Genomic DNA, 11131 nt, shown 5'->3' with positions numbered 1-11131 from the left:
TAAAAGAGGCAAGAAAATGGTTTCACAATGGATGGGAAGAAAGGGGAGGTGAGGAGGAATGAATGGATCTTATTTTCGTTGGATTTGGCTTAAGGGGAGAAAGAATATAAACACTCAATTGGGTATCTTGCCCTCTAGGAAAGTAGGAGGGAAGAAGATATGAGGGAGGGGATGATAGAACGGAGGGCAGATTGGGAGAGGGAGTAGTCAGAAGCAAAGACTTTAGAAAAGAGACAGAGTCAAAGAAGAAAATAGAATATTTGGGGGGGTGGGATAGAATTAAGGAAAACATACTTAGTCTTTCACAACATGATTATTATGGAGGTGTTTCGTATAACTCCACATGAATAATCTATGTTGAATTGCTTGCCTTCTAAATGGGGGCAGGTAGGGAGCAAAGAAGTGAGAGAATTTAGAACTCAAAGTTTTAAAAACAAAACTTAAAAAATTGTTTTTACATGCAACTTGGAAATAAGATAAATAGGCAATGAGGTACAGAAATCTATCTTGCCCTTCAAGAAAGTAAAAAAACTCATGTAGTAAGTATTTGACTCTGAAAATGGAAATGAACTTTAAGTAAGCAGTAACATGCAAAATTTCAATGAATTACTTTGCCTGACATAAGGCATTTAGGATCGAGGGTAAGAGCTGTCATCTTTAAACCATTTCAAAGCTGATCCTGAACTTAAATGGCTTTTGTTATAACAATGAAACAGTTAATATCTCCCTCCTTTCTACAAGCAATAATTTTGATGATTATCTGTTAAATGGATTCAGATTACTCTGGAGGAGAAGTGAGACTGGTGACCTACACAGCCCTCCCTCACTCAAAACAAAGTCAAGTGCAAGTCACGTCATTATTTCTCTGATGGCATGGTCTTCTTCAGCAATGAAGGATGAACACACACACACACACACATATCCAATGATTATCATCAGCAGAACATACATTGTTTAAAGCAGAAGCTAAAGTTACCTTGGGAATACAACCCAATGAAGATTCCTATCCAAACTGATGAGGGCATCCATGTCTTCTTTGTGAGTTCAAAATAAAATACCTAGAAACATAGGACATCATAAAATTTATTGCTGAAAAAAGACCTTAGACATAATCTACAGAGAGGAAACATTGTGCAGTGGACAGACTTGAAGTTAGGAAGCCTACGTTGGAATCTTGCCCCAAACACTAACTATGTTAACTTAGACAAGGCATTATCTAATCTTCAGTATCCTCCTCTATTTAATGGGGAAAATAATAGTTGTCTTACCACAGGACTTCTAAGACTGTGAAAGCAAAAGTGAAACTGATGACTTTGTATGACTGCCTTACATAAATCAAATTCCTGCTTAGGGGAGGATACCATCCTTGATGTTAAATTGTCCTCTTCAAAAAAATGACACTACATTCTGCAAAGGCTGGTTATGAAGATACAATGATTTCATAGTTAAAAGGATTTTGTAATACTTAAAGTATAATATTGCTTTAATACAAATGTCATCATCAAAATGGACACCACCACATGGTCCACATTCTTCATTTTGAAAATGAAGTGAGGCATAGAGAGAGACTAAGATTTATCTTTGGTAAGTAAGGTAATAATCGTTAGAGCTAAGACTTGAACTCAAGGTTTTTGTCTGTAAATCTGGGGCTTTTTGACGGCAATGCATGTGGCTGAGAGAACTTTTAAAATCAGGAAATGGAAATCTAGTTACAAATTTTTATGAGGTTAAATTGCAATGAATACAAAATAATGATAGCAATCCAAAGTAAAATTATCCAGGAACTAGTTCATCCATGATCTGATGACTCCTCTCAGAAGCAACTCCAAAATATCACACATCTAAATATTTAGAAATGTCCATTAATCTTGTTAACTTGTAAAATTTATTGAAAAAAAACACTATCTGATTTCAGTTGTGGCAGTTTGTGACAACTTTAGGAAAAGAATATGAGTTCTGACCTGACCAAACCAAACATTCTATTTCAGACAAGACAGAAAAATATTCCATCAGTAAGAAGAAACCTTGAATTTTTGTCTTTCACAACCAATGTCACACTGGTGGCTGATATCCCAACATTGATCGCAAGTAGGAACTAGCTTCCCCAAAGTCACAATTACATAACCAGTACTCTAAGAGAATTTTAATATAGCTGCTATTTTGCCAGATACAGTATAAGTCACATAACAGGCTGGAGCTTGCAGAATTTAGTTGTGAAGGGTAACTTTGGCTCAGATTAGTGACAGAAGAATTTCTGGCTCAGATTTATTGTACTTATTAAGCTCAGACAAGAGTTACAGCCTTGACATTATCTGGTCAGTTTCTGATGTTTTCAAAATCCAGTTGGAGACATTAGCTTTAGTTCCAGTATTTGCTGATCAGTTTATTAATTAACCTGATGTGTATCTTCCCCTTTTGCTACCCATTCTTTACTGTGTACATTTGTACCTTCCCTCTATAAAATTCCTAATATATCCATCACAATTAGTAGTATGCAAATTTATAGAAATGTTATTGATTTCTCAATTGTTTTTTGTGTACCAGGAGACTGTGCTCTAAGCATATAGTAAACCAGTTATTCAAATGTCTCCGCATATTGACAAATATGATTGACTGCAATATTTATCAATGAATCCTTGTATATTTTTATATCCCCAGTATTTGGATAAAATTTCCCATTAAAATCTGAAGATATCAAAAATACAATAAAAGTCTGCAAAGTGCAGTTTCAGAAATTCTGTCTCCAGGACTTGGAGTCTCAGCAAGCGCCACAAAGTTCCCAGAATGCACTCTGCCTATTGGAGTGCTTCCAGAATATTCTAATTACTCTAAAAGTTGGAATATTTTACAATGACCATGTTACATCATGAGTTCCTATAAAGTTCTCTGAATTTGGGGAAGAGGAATGATGGGGGTAGATTAGTGGAAAGTGGCAGATATGAGAGAAAAAAAACATCAATAATACATTTATTTCTCCATGTCTAGAAAAAAAGAAATTGGTAAACATGTCAGTTTTGTTACTACTTTGCTAAATTTTATATACTTCATTGGAAGTAAAATATGAATAAAGATCAATTTTGTATTTTTCAGTCATTTCCAGCTCTTTGTAACTAGGAGATGAGGTTGACCCCTAGAAGTTGTTAAACCCTATGTGTCTGCCTTCCTTAGGTGAATTGGATACCTGGAGAAAAAAAAGAACTCTTTTCTCTTAAAACTCTCTCTCCTATTCTGAGGTGTGTGGAGTGAGGAAAGGAAGGCATCCAGGCACTTAAGCCAGGCTAATTTCTATCTTTCAGGTAGAGTCTGTCAATTAAATACTCATTTGGGTTAAGAAATTCTTTTTAATGCAATAATCCATTGACCTGCTTAACTTTATCAGTTGTTCTCATTCTTCCTTTAACCACATAATGTCTCGCTCCTTAATACCTAGTTACTCAACAGCTCTGACATCCAGAAAGTAAAAGAATTTTGAATGGAGAATAGAAAGGAGTAATTTAATACTGTAAACCTGAAAGAAGTTCTTCAGGAAGTGTTTGAGGGAAGTATGTGCCAAAAAGAAAGGTCTGAAATCAAAGAAAGGGCAGCAACAAACTCCCAAACTAAGGAGTAAACTCATGTTGGGCTAGAGCTACTCAATGTTTTCAATGTTATCTAATGAATATCTGCAGCTTACCAGACATAAATGACCCCACCTTACTGGGCTGCCCTAATACTCAGACCATTTCTCCTATTTCTCTTATATCTTGGACTCAGGTACCCCAAATTTCTTATAACAATGTAACAAAGACAACACAACAGGATCACAGACTGAGCTAGAAGGGAACTGAGAGATCATTTCTAGTGCAAACTCTTCATTTGTATAGGGTAGCCAATCAAGCCTGGAGGAGTGAAATGACTTGCTCAGGGTCATACAGGTAGTAATCAACAGAGTCAGGTTATGAACCCTGTTCTTCTCATCACCAATCTAGAGCTTCTCCACTCCATCCTCCTCTTTCTAATTCCCTGAGCCTGAAGAAATCTCAGGAGACTGCAGAAAGACAACTACCTTCACACCTTTGACCTGATGACTAGTGAATTGCTGGCCCAGTCTTCAACCAACCAGCAAGTATTTACCTGGAAGTTCTCTTTTATTCGACTTGGTATGGAAGACTTAGGGATTACTGTCACATTTCTCTGTGTCTGAAACTGATCAAAACCTGTGGGAAAGACCCATATATGGAGATTGTGTGGAGTGAGCTAATTACAGTTTTTTTCCCAACTAAAAGTATAAAATTGCTTACACTGATATCCAGCCACTCCAAAATAAACACTCTAATAGGTAGTTTTTATGATGTTATCACCAAAGTCTGAAATTAATCAACCAGATTCTTCCGTCATGTCACATGGGAAGGAGAGTTAACCTCAGCACTATGGAAATTATAATAGCAGCACAAAAGAAATTTTAATAGTAAATTCTCTTTTCCAATACACTGTTGTTTATACTAAATACTATATGGGTTCAGTGATTAAATACTACAGAGATTAGTTTACTGGGAAATGTTACAGATATCTCTGTTCTTATTCCAGTTTCTAGGGAACAGATTAAACAATGAAGCATACATGGAACTGGCAACACTATAGATTTTGTGAATTGCTGAACATTTAGGTGAGCCATCATCATCTTCACTGTTACAATCAAGTCTGCTTGATATATTTTTTATTCCATCAGGAAATGAATACTAATTGGAATTTCTAATATGCAGAGTAAATCTAGGATAACTGACTATGGGACTAGCAAACTGTATTTTTCCTTCTCTTTAAGGCTGGTTTATGGCTCAGGGCCAAAGTGTCTTTTAAACTCTCTATGGTTTGATTCCAAACCACCTTTCTAACTTCATCTCATATGCCTTACCATCTTCCACATACTTCATTCTTTAGTCAAATTGGACTAGTTACCATTACATGAAAACATCTCATCCTTTCCCTCTTTTGTATTTTAATCACATCACTTCCAACACCTAGAAGGCCACTATTATAAATCTGAGTCACAATTCAAGATTTAGCACAAGTAGCCCCCTTTGGATCATTCTGTGCAGGATAAATAGGGCAATAAATGGAACAAAAGAGCATGATGGACTCAGTACCTGTGAGGCCTTTTGGCAACAACTAGTGTAGGGTCAAATGAAAACCTTTGGGAATACATGACCCATTCTATTTTGTAGTATTTAATGTCATAAAATATCAGGTGCCCAGAAAGGTGAAAGATACTTCTTCTCTCATTTTACCAGGTCCCTTTACAATAATCCTGTGATATCTGTGAGGAGGACAATTGGAACCTGGAAACTTAAACTGGACTGTAGGCATTGTGGCAGAAGGGTGAATGGTATGGGGCTGACAATCTTGCCAATGTTTTTTCTCTATTCCTGTGGTTAAGATTAGTCAAGACCCATATGTTTTCACCTAAGAAGAAGTCCTATATATTCTATTGTCCTTCTCAAGGACTACCTGAACTCTCCTTCCTATTGTTATTCACATTATGCCTGGCAGAGACCTGAAAAAACGCTCCCTTCCTGTAGCGGTACACTAATGTACATCAATACATTATTTGCATAATGTTAACTGGGCCAGATGAGGCCTTAAATCAGACAGTAACCTATACATGAAGGACCATCTTAAGTAAATGCAGGGTCCACTCTATCAAGTTTTAGGAAGCGAGGATAAGGAAATGATAAGGAAAAGCCAGGCGATTCCAGGCACTATTCAGAATAACTTATTGCCCTGGCTTCCCCATGGTCTAAGAAGAAAACCTAGAGACTCACTGAACACTAGGTTTTAAGAGTATCCTCATTCTCCACATGGTTATCCTGATGGTTCCCATTTACTGATTCATCTACCAGTATATCTCTTTCCAATAGAATTCATAACATCCCTGAAATACCTAAAGTAGTCTGTCCAACAGTCTCTTTCCTTAGGCTATTAGGACCTTGAAAACCTATGACTGTAGATATTTTTCATCAGTCACTACATGGACCAGATGGACACATGAGACACTGTCTTTCAGAAGGGGGATTTCTGGTTTTTAATCTCCTTCACATATTTGTTCTATTTTATTTTCCCCTTTTTCACTTAGTAATACCTATGCTGAGAAGACTGTCTAGCAAAAAGATTAGCATTTAATTGGTAGAAGATCCTTTAGAAGACCGTTAAAACCTTGCAAGTAATGGGCAGTACATGATAGAGTCAGCATTTCCTTAATGCAATCGCTTTCTGTTTACAACATGGGAAGGTTTTATCAAAAGAGAACAAAACTACCTCCAGGGCTTAACTAGATTTACTTTCTTTAGTGTAGTTTCCTTTTTTTCCCCACCCCTCTTCCTTCAGTCACCATTGGACAGGCCAAAGACAAATTTGCCACAGGACCTGATTGCTCCCAGCTGCCTCATCATGTGCAAGCATAAAAGTTTCCAGTCACATGGAGTCCAAGCCTCTAGTTCATGGTGAGTGTTCAAAGACCACACAAGTCACTCTGATGACCTGATAATCATACACATTAACAAAAAGGAGACAAATGGGAACCTTCTCCAGAGCGGCTAAGTATCACAGTATAATAGCATATTCTTGCTGTTTTAGGAGAAAGCAAGCTTCCTTTTGTAAATATTCAATAATTCATTTCATCCAAATGGAACCTTAAGTAAGTAATTGCTGGTATTAGAATTATACTTCCAAGATAGCCTCAGGGCAGCAGCAGCCACTTTTAGAACCCTGGGACTGAAGACCGTGGGGGAATTGAGTGACTGATCTGGATTTCACCCTTAACTGTTGGTCATGGGGTTAGAAGGAGCACTGGCACTGGCATGGTGGTGCCATGGTAATTATGGACAAAGAATCCTACTCACAGTTCCAGGGCATAAAAGAGTGCTTGTAGTTGCTCACAGACCAGAATACAGACAGGAAAGGAGTAACCTCCTCTCCCTTGATTGTGCCACCTTAGAGAAGCTGAGAACTTAAAGGTCCCTAGAGATATCACAGAGAACAGGTGCACAAAACCTTTGAAGCCTGGGGTAGTATATCCTCCACTAGACAAAGGATGCAAAAGTCAAGTAACTGGCTGGGAAAATGCTCAAAAAGGGGAAAAATGAAACTGTAGAAGGTTAATATTTTGGTGAAAAAGCATTACCTTCCATTCTTAGGATGAGGAAGAACAAAGAATACCATCAGAGGAACACATCAAAGTCAAGACATCTACATAAAAAACCTCCAAAAAACATATCCAATGGTCTCAGGCCACGGAAGAGCTCAAAAAGCAGTTTGAAAATCAAGGAAGAGAAGTGGAGGAAACATAGAGAAGAGAAATGAGAGAGCTGCCAGAAAATCAAGAAGAGCAAATCAACAGCTTGCTAAAGGAGACCCAAAGAGATGCTAAAGAAAATAACTCCTTTAAAAATAGACTAACCCAAATGGCAAAAGAGGTCCAAAAAGTTAATGAGGAGATGAATGCTTTAAAAAGTAGAATTGGTCAAATGGAAAGGGAGGTTCAAAAGTTCACTGAAGAAAATAGTTCTTCAAAAATTAGAATGAGGCAGATGGAAGCTAATGACTTTATGAAAAACTAAGAAATTGTAAAACAAAACCAAAAGAATGTAAAAATAGACAATGTGAAGTGCCTCATTGGAAAAACAACTGACCTGGAAAATAGATCCAGGAGAGATAATTTAAAAATTATTGGTCTATCTGAAAACTCATCTTTCAAGAAACTATGAAGGGAAACTGCCTTGATATTCTAGAAGCATAGGTTAAAAGAGAAATGGAAAGAATTCCTTGATCACCTCCTGAAAGAGATCCCAAAAGGAAAACTCCTAGGAATATTGTAGCCAGATTCCATAGTTCTCAGGTCAAGAAGAAAATGTCACAAGCATCCAGAAAGAAACAATTCAAGTATTGTGGAAATACAATCAGGATAACACAGGATTTAGCAGCTTCTGCACTAAGGGATCCAAGGTCTTGGAATATGATATTCCAGGGGTAAAAGAAGATAGGGTTGCAACCAAGGATCACGTATATAGCAGAACTGACTAGAATACTTCAGGAGAAAAAATGGAATTTCAATGAAATAGAGGATTTTCAAGCATTCTTGTTGACAATACCAGAGATGAATAGAAAATTTGACTTTCAAATACAAGAATCAAGAGAAATATGAAAAGGCACACAGGAAAGAGAAGCCTTAAGGAACTCATTAAAGCTGAACTGTTTACAGTCCTACATGGAATGATGTTATTTGTAACTCATGAGACCTTTTTCAGTATTATAGTAGTTAAAGAGAATATATATGTGCCCGGGGCGACTCCCGGGCCTTCGCCTTCTACTTCCCTATCCCCGGTCCTCGGACGTCTCCAGCCCTCCTCCTGGTTCGGGGGAGGGAATTCCCTCTCCCTGTTGGGGAAGGGGAATAAACAGGCAGAGCACCCGAAAGGAGTTGCAGCCAGCAAGCTTTATTCCGTTTCTCTTTCCAGCTCTCATGGTCATCCCCTTTTATTATCCCCTGTCTCCTCCCCCGTACCTCCCATGGGCGGGCGAGCTCCTCCCAAGTGCCTCCCCGTGGGTGGAGCCAGCCTGTTACCAGGGCCATCCCAGTACCTCGTGGCTTGCTAGACCAGCTAGCCTGCCACGTAAGCAGGTTCGGACCCTCAGGTTTCTCACGGTCCTCACGGGGGACCCCGGTCCAGAGCTGTCCCCCAACATATATGTAGGCATGCATGGGTATGTATGTGTGTGTGTATACTATATATGTGTAAGTATATATGTACATGGGTGTATGTGTGGATATATAGGTAAATATATATGTGGAAATATAGATGTCTCCGTAGACAGAGGGCACAGGATGAGCCAAATATGAAGGGAGAATGCCTTAAAAAAATAAAATTTACTTTTGAATGGAATGTACTAGGAGCAATCAAAAGGGTAAGGGAGAATGTAGCAAATCATCTCACATAAAAGAGGCAAGAAAGAACTTTTCCAATGGAGGGGAAGAAGGGGAAGAAGAAAGAAAATAAATGAGCCTTGCTGTCATGGGATTTGGCTTAAGGAGGAATAACACACACTCAACTGGATATGGACATCTATTTTACCCTGCAGGAAGGAAAGGAGAAAGGGGGTAGCAGAGGGAAGATAATAGAATGGACAGCAAAAAAGGGATAATCAGAAGCAAACACTATTGTGGAAAGACAGGTCAAGGGAGATAATGGAATAAATTTAGGGAAGGATAGGACAGAGGGAAATGTTGTTAGCCTTTTACAACATAACTGTTATGGAAGTGCTTTACATTGTTATGCATGGATGACCTATAATGAATTGTTGTTTTCTCAGTCAGGGTGGGTGGGGAGGGAAGGAGAGAATATGGAACTCAAAGCTTTAATAATGAATGTTAAACATTGTTTTAGTGTGCAACTGGAAATTAAGATATTCAGGCAATGGAGGACAGAAATATATTTTGCCCTACAAGAAAACAGAGGGGAAAGGGAAAGGAGGCAGGGTGGGGAATGGAATGGAAAACAAATTGGAGAAAGGGGTGGATGGGGTTCATGTTTTCATGGGGTAGGGGGTGGGGAGAGATGGGGAAAAAATTTTGAAATCAAATTCTTGTGGAAGTGAATATTGAGACTGAAAAATATATTTTTTTTTAAAAGTCTTTGGATCTTACCATGCCTGTTCACTACTGTGCTATGGCTTGCTTTTCTCAGCAAAAATGCAAACAGTCTTATCATCAGATTGGTTCAAGAGGGAGAATTTTTTTGTTATATACCTCTGCCAGACCATTTTAGAGAGAAAAAGTGATCTATGTCTGAGGAGGAGCAACCACACTGACAGCTTGACACATCTTTGATGTGCTGATGTGTACATAAAACAGGTTATCACCATTTGCACAATATTTCAAATGTCTTATTTCCTACACAGAAAGACAAATTCCTTAACTTGGTATTCAAAATTCTCCACAAGCTCGAAATCTCAGAATTAGAATGAACCTCAGGGTCCATTTTTCTCAAATTCTTTCTAAACAAGAAACCCTGCTTCAATATCCCCAACAAGAGATCATCCATTCGTTACTAGAAAATCTCCAATGAATGGAAACACTTTATCTCCTTAGATAAGTATTGGTCTTTTACATATTTCCAATTGTTAGGAAGATTTTTCCTCATTTCAACAAAAAAATGTTTCCTTCGACAGCCTCCACACATTTTTTCTAGTTGTTGTAGAGCCAATAGAACAAGCTGATGAGGTAATCAAGTGAGAAGAGTACAGAGAAAAAATAAGGGTCCAACACAGAGCCTTGATATAACTCATAGTTAAGGGATATGATAAAGAAGGTGATGTAGCAAAGGAGACTGAGAAATGCTCAGAAAGGTAGAAGGCAAACAAGAAGAATCCTGCACCATGAAAATGCAGCAAAGTGATAGTTTGGTTGTGAAGGGGAGTAGAATATCAGGTAAAAGTCAGAGGTGATGGTAGGGTCTCGTCAAGGTTTTTTAAAGATGGTGAGACCTGGACGTGTTTGCAGGCAGCAAGGATGAAACCAGTAAGTAGGGAGAGATTAAAGATCAGAACAATGGGGGATGACTGAGAAGAAATATGCTGAGAAAACAAGAGGGAAGGCAAGGTTACAATGAAGGGCAACTGTAGAGGAGATGGCTTTGTTTAGGAGAAAGATCATCTTAATTTATGAGACTGGAGTAAAGGAGGAAAGAGCAGGAGATGATGACAAGGGGTATTAATGTGGTGTAGGCTCTGGGAGCCTGCTTGGACTTTCTTTGAAACCTCTAACTAGGAGCAGAGGAGGAGGAGAATAGAAGTAAAACAAAATTGGGTTTGAAAGACATAAGCAGCAACATAATTTTCTGTAAGAATGTTGGAAGTCACAGGTTTCATTGCTGATGCATTTCTTGACCTTTGCTTCCTGTGAATTTTTGAGAGTCTTAATTGCTCTTCTTTCTGAATTCTAGCTAATTTCTGTGCTTGACAGACAAATATGAAAATGTTTTTATTCTTCCTTTTCTATTTAAAGTCCTTTTCATTAAATTTGTAAGACTACAAGCTGTTCAGCATTCAGGGACTGATAAGGACTTTCTGATTCACATTAGTCTGTTATTTCTAATTGCAG

This window comes from Notamacropus eugenii, chromosome 3 (genome assembly GCF_028372415.1).
Source record: "Notamacropus eugenii isolate mMacEug1 chromosome 3, mMacEug1.pri_v2, whole genome shotgun sequence".
NCBI lineage: Eukaryota > Metazoa > Chordata > Mammalia > Diprotodontia > Macropodidae > Notamacropus > Notamacropus eugenii.
Note: the sequence above shows the minus strand (reverse complement) of the source record.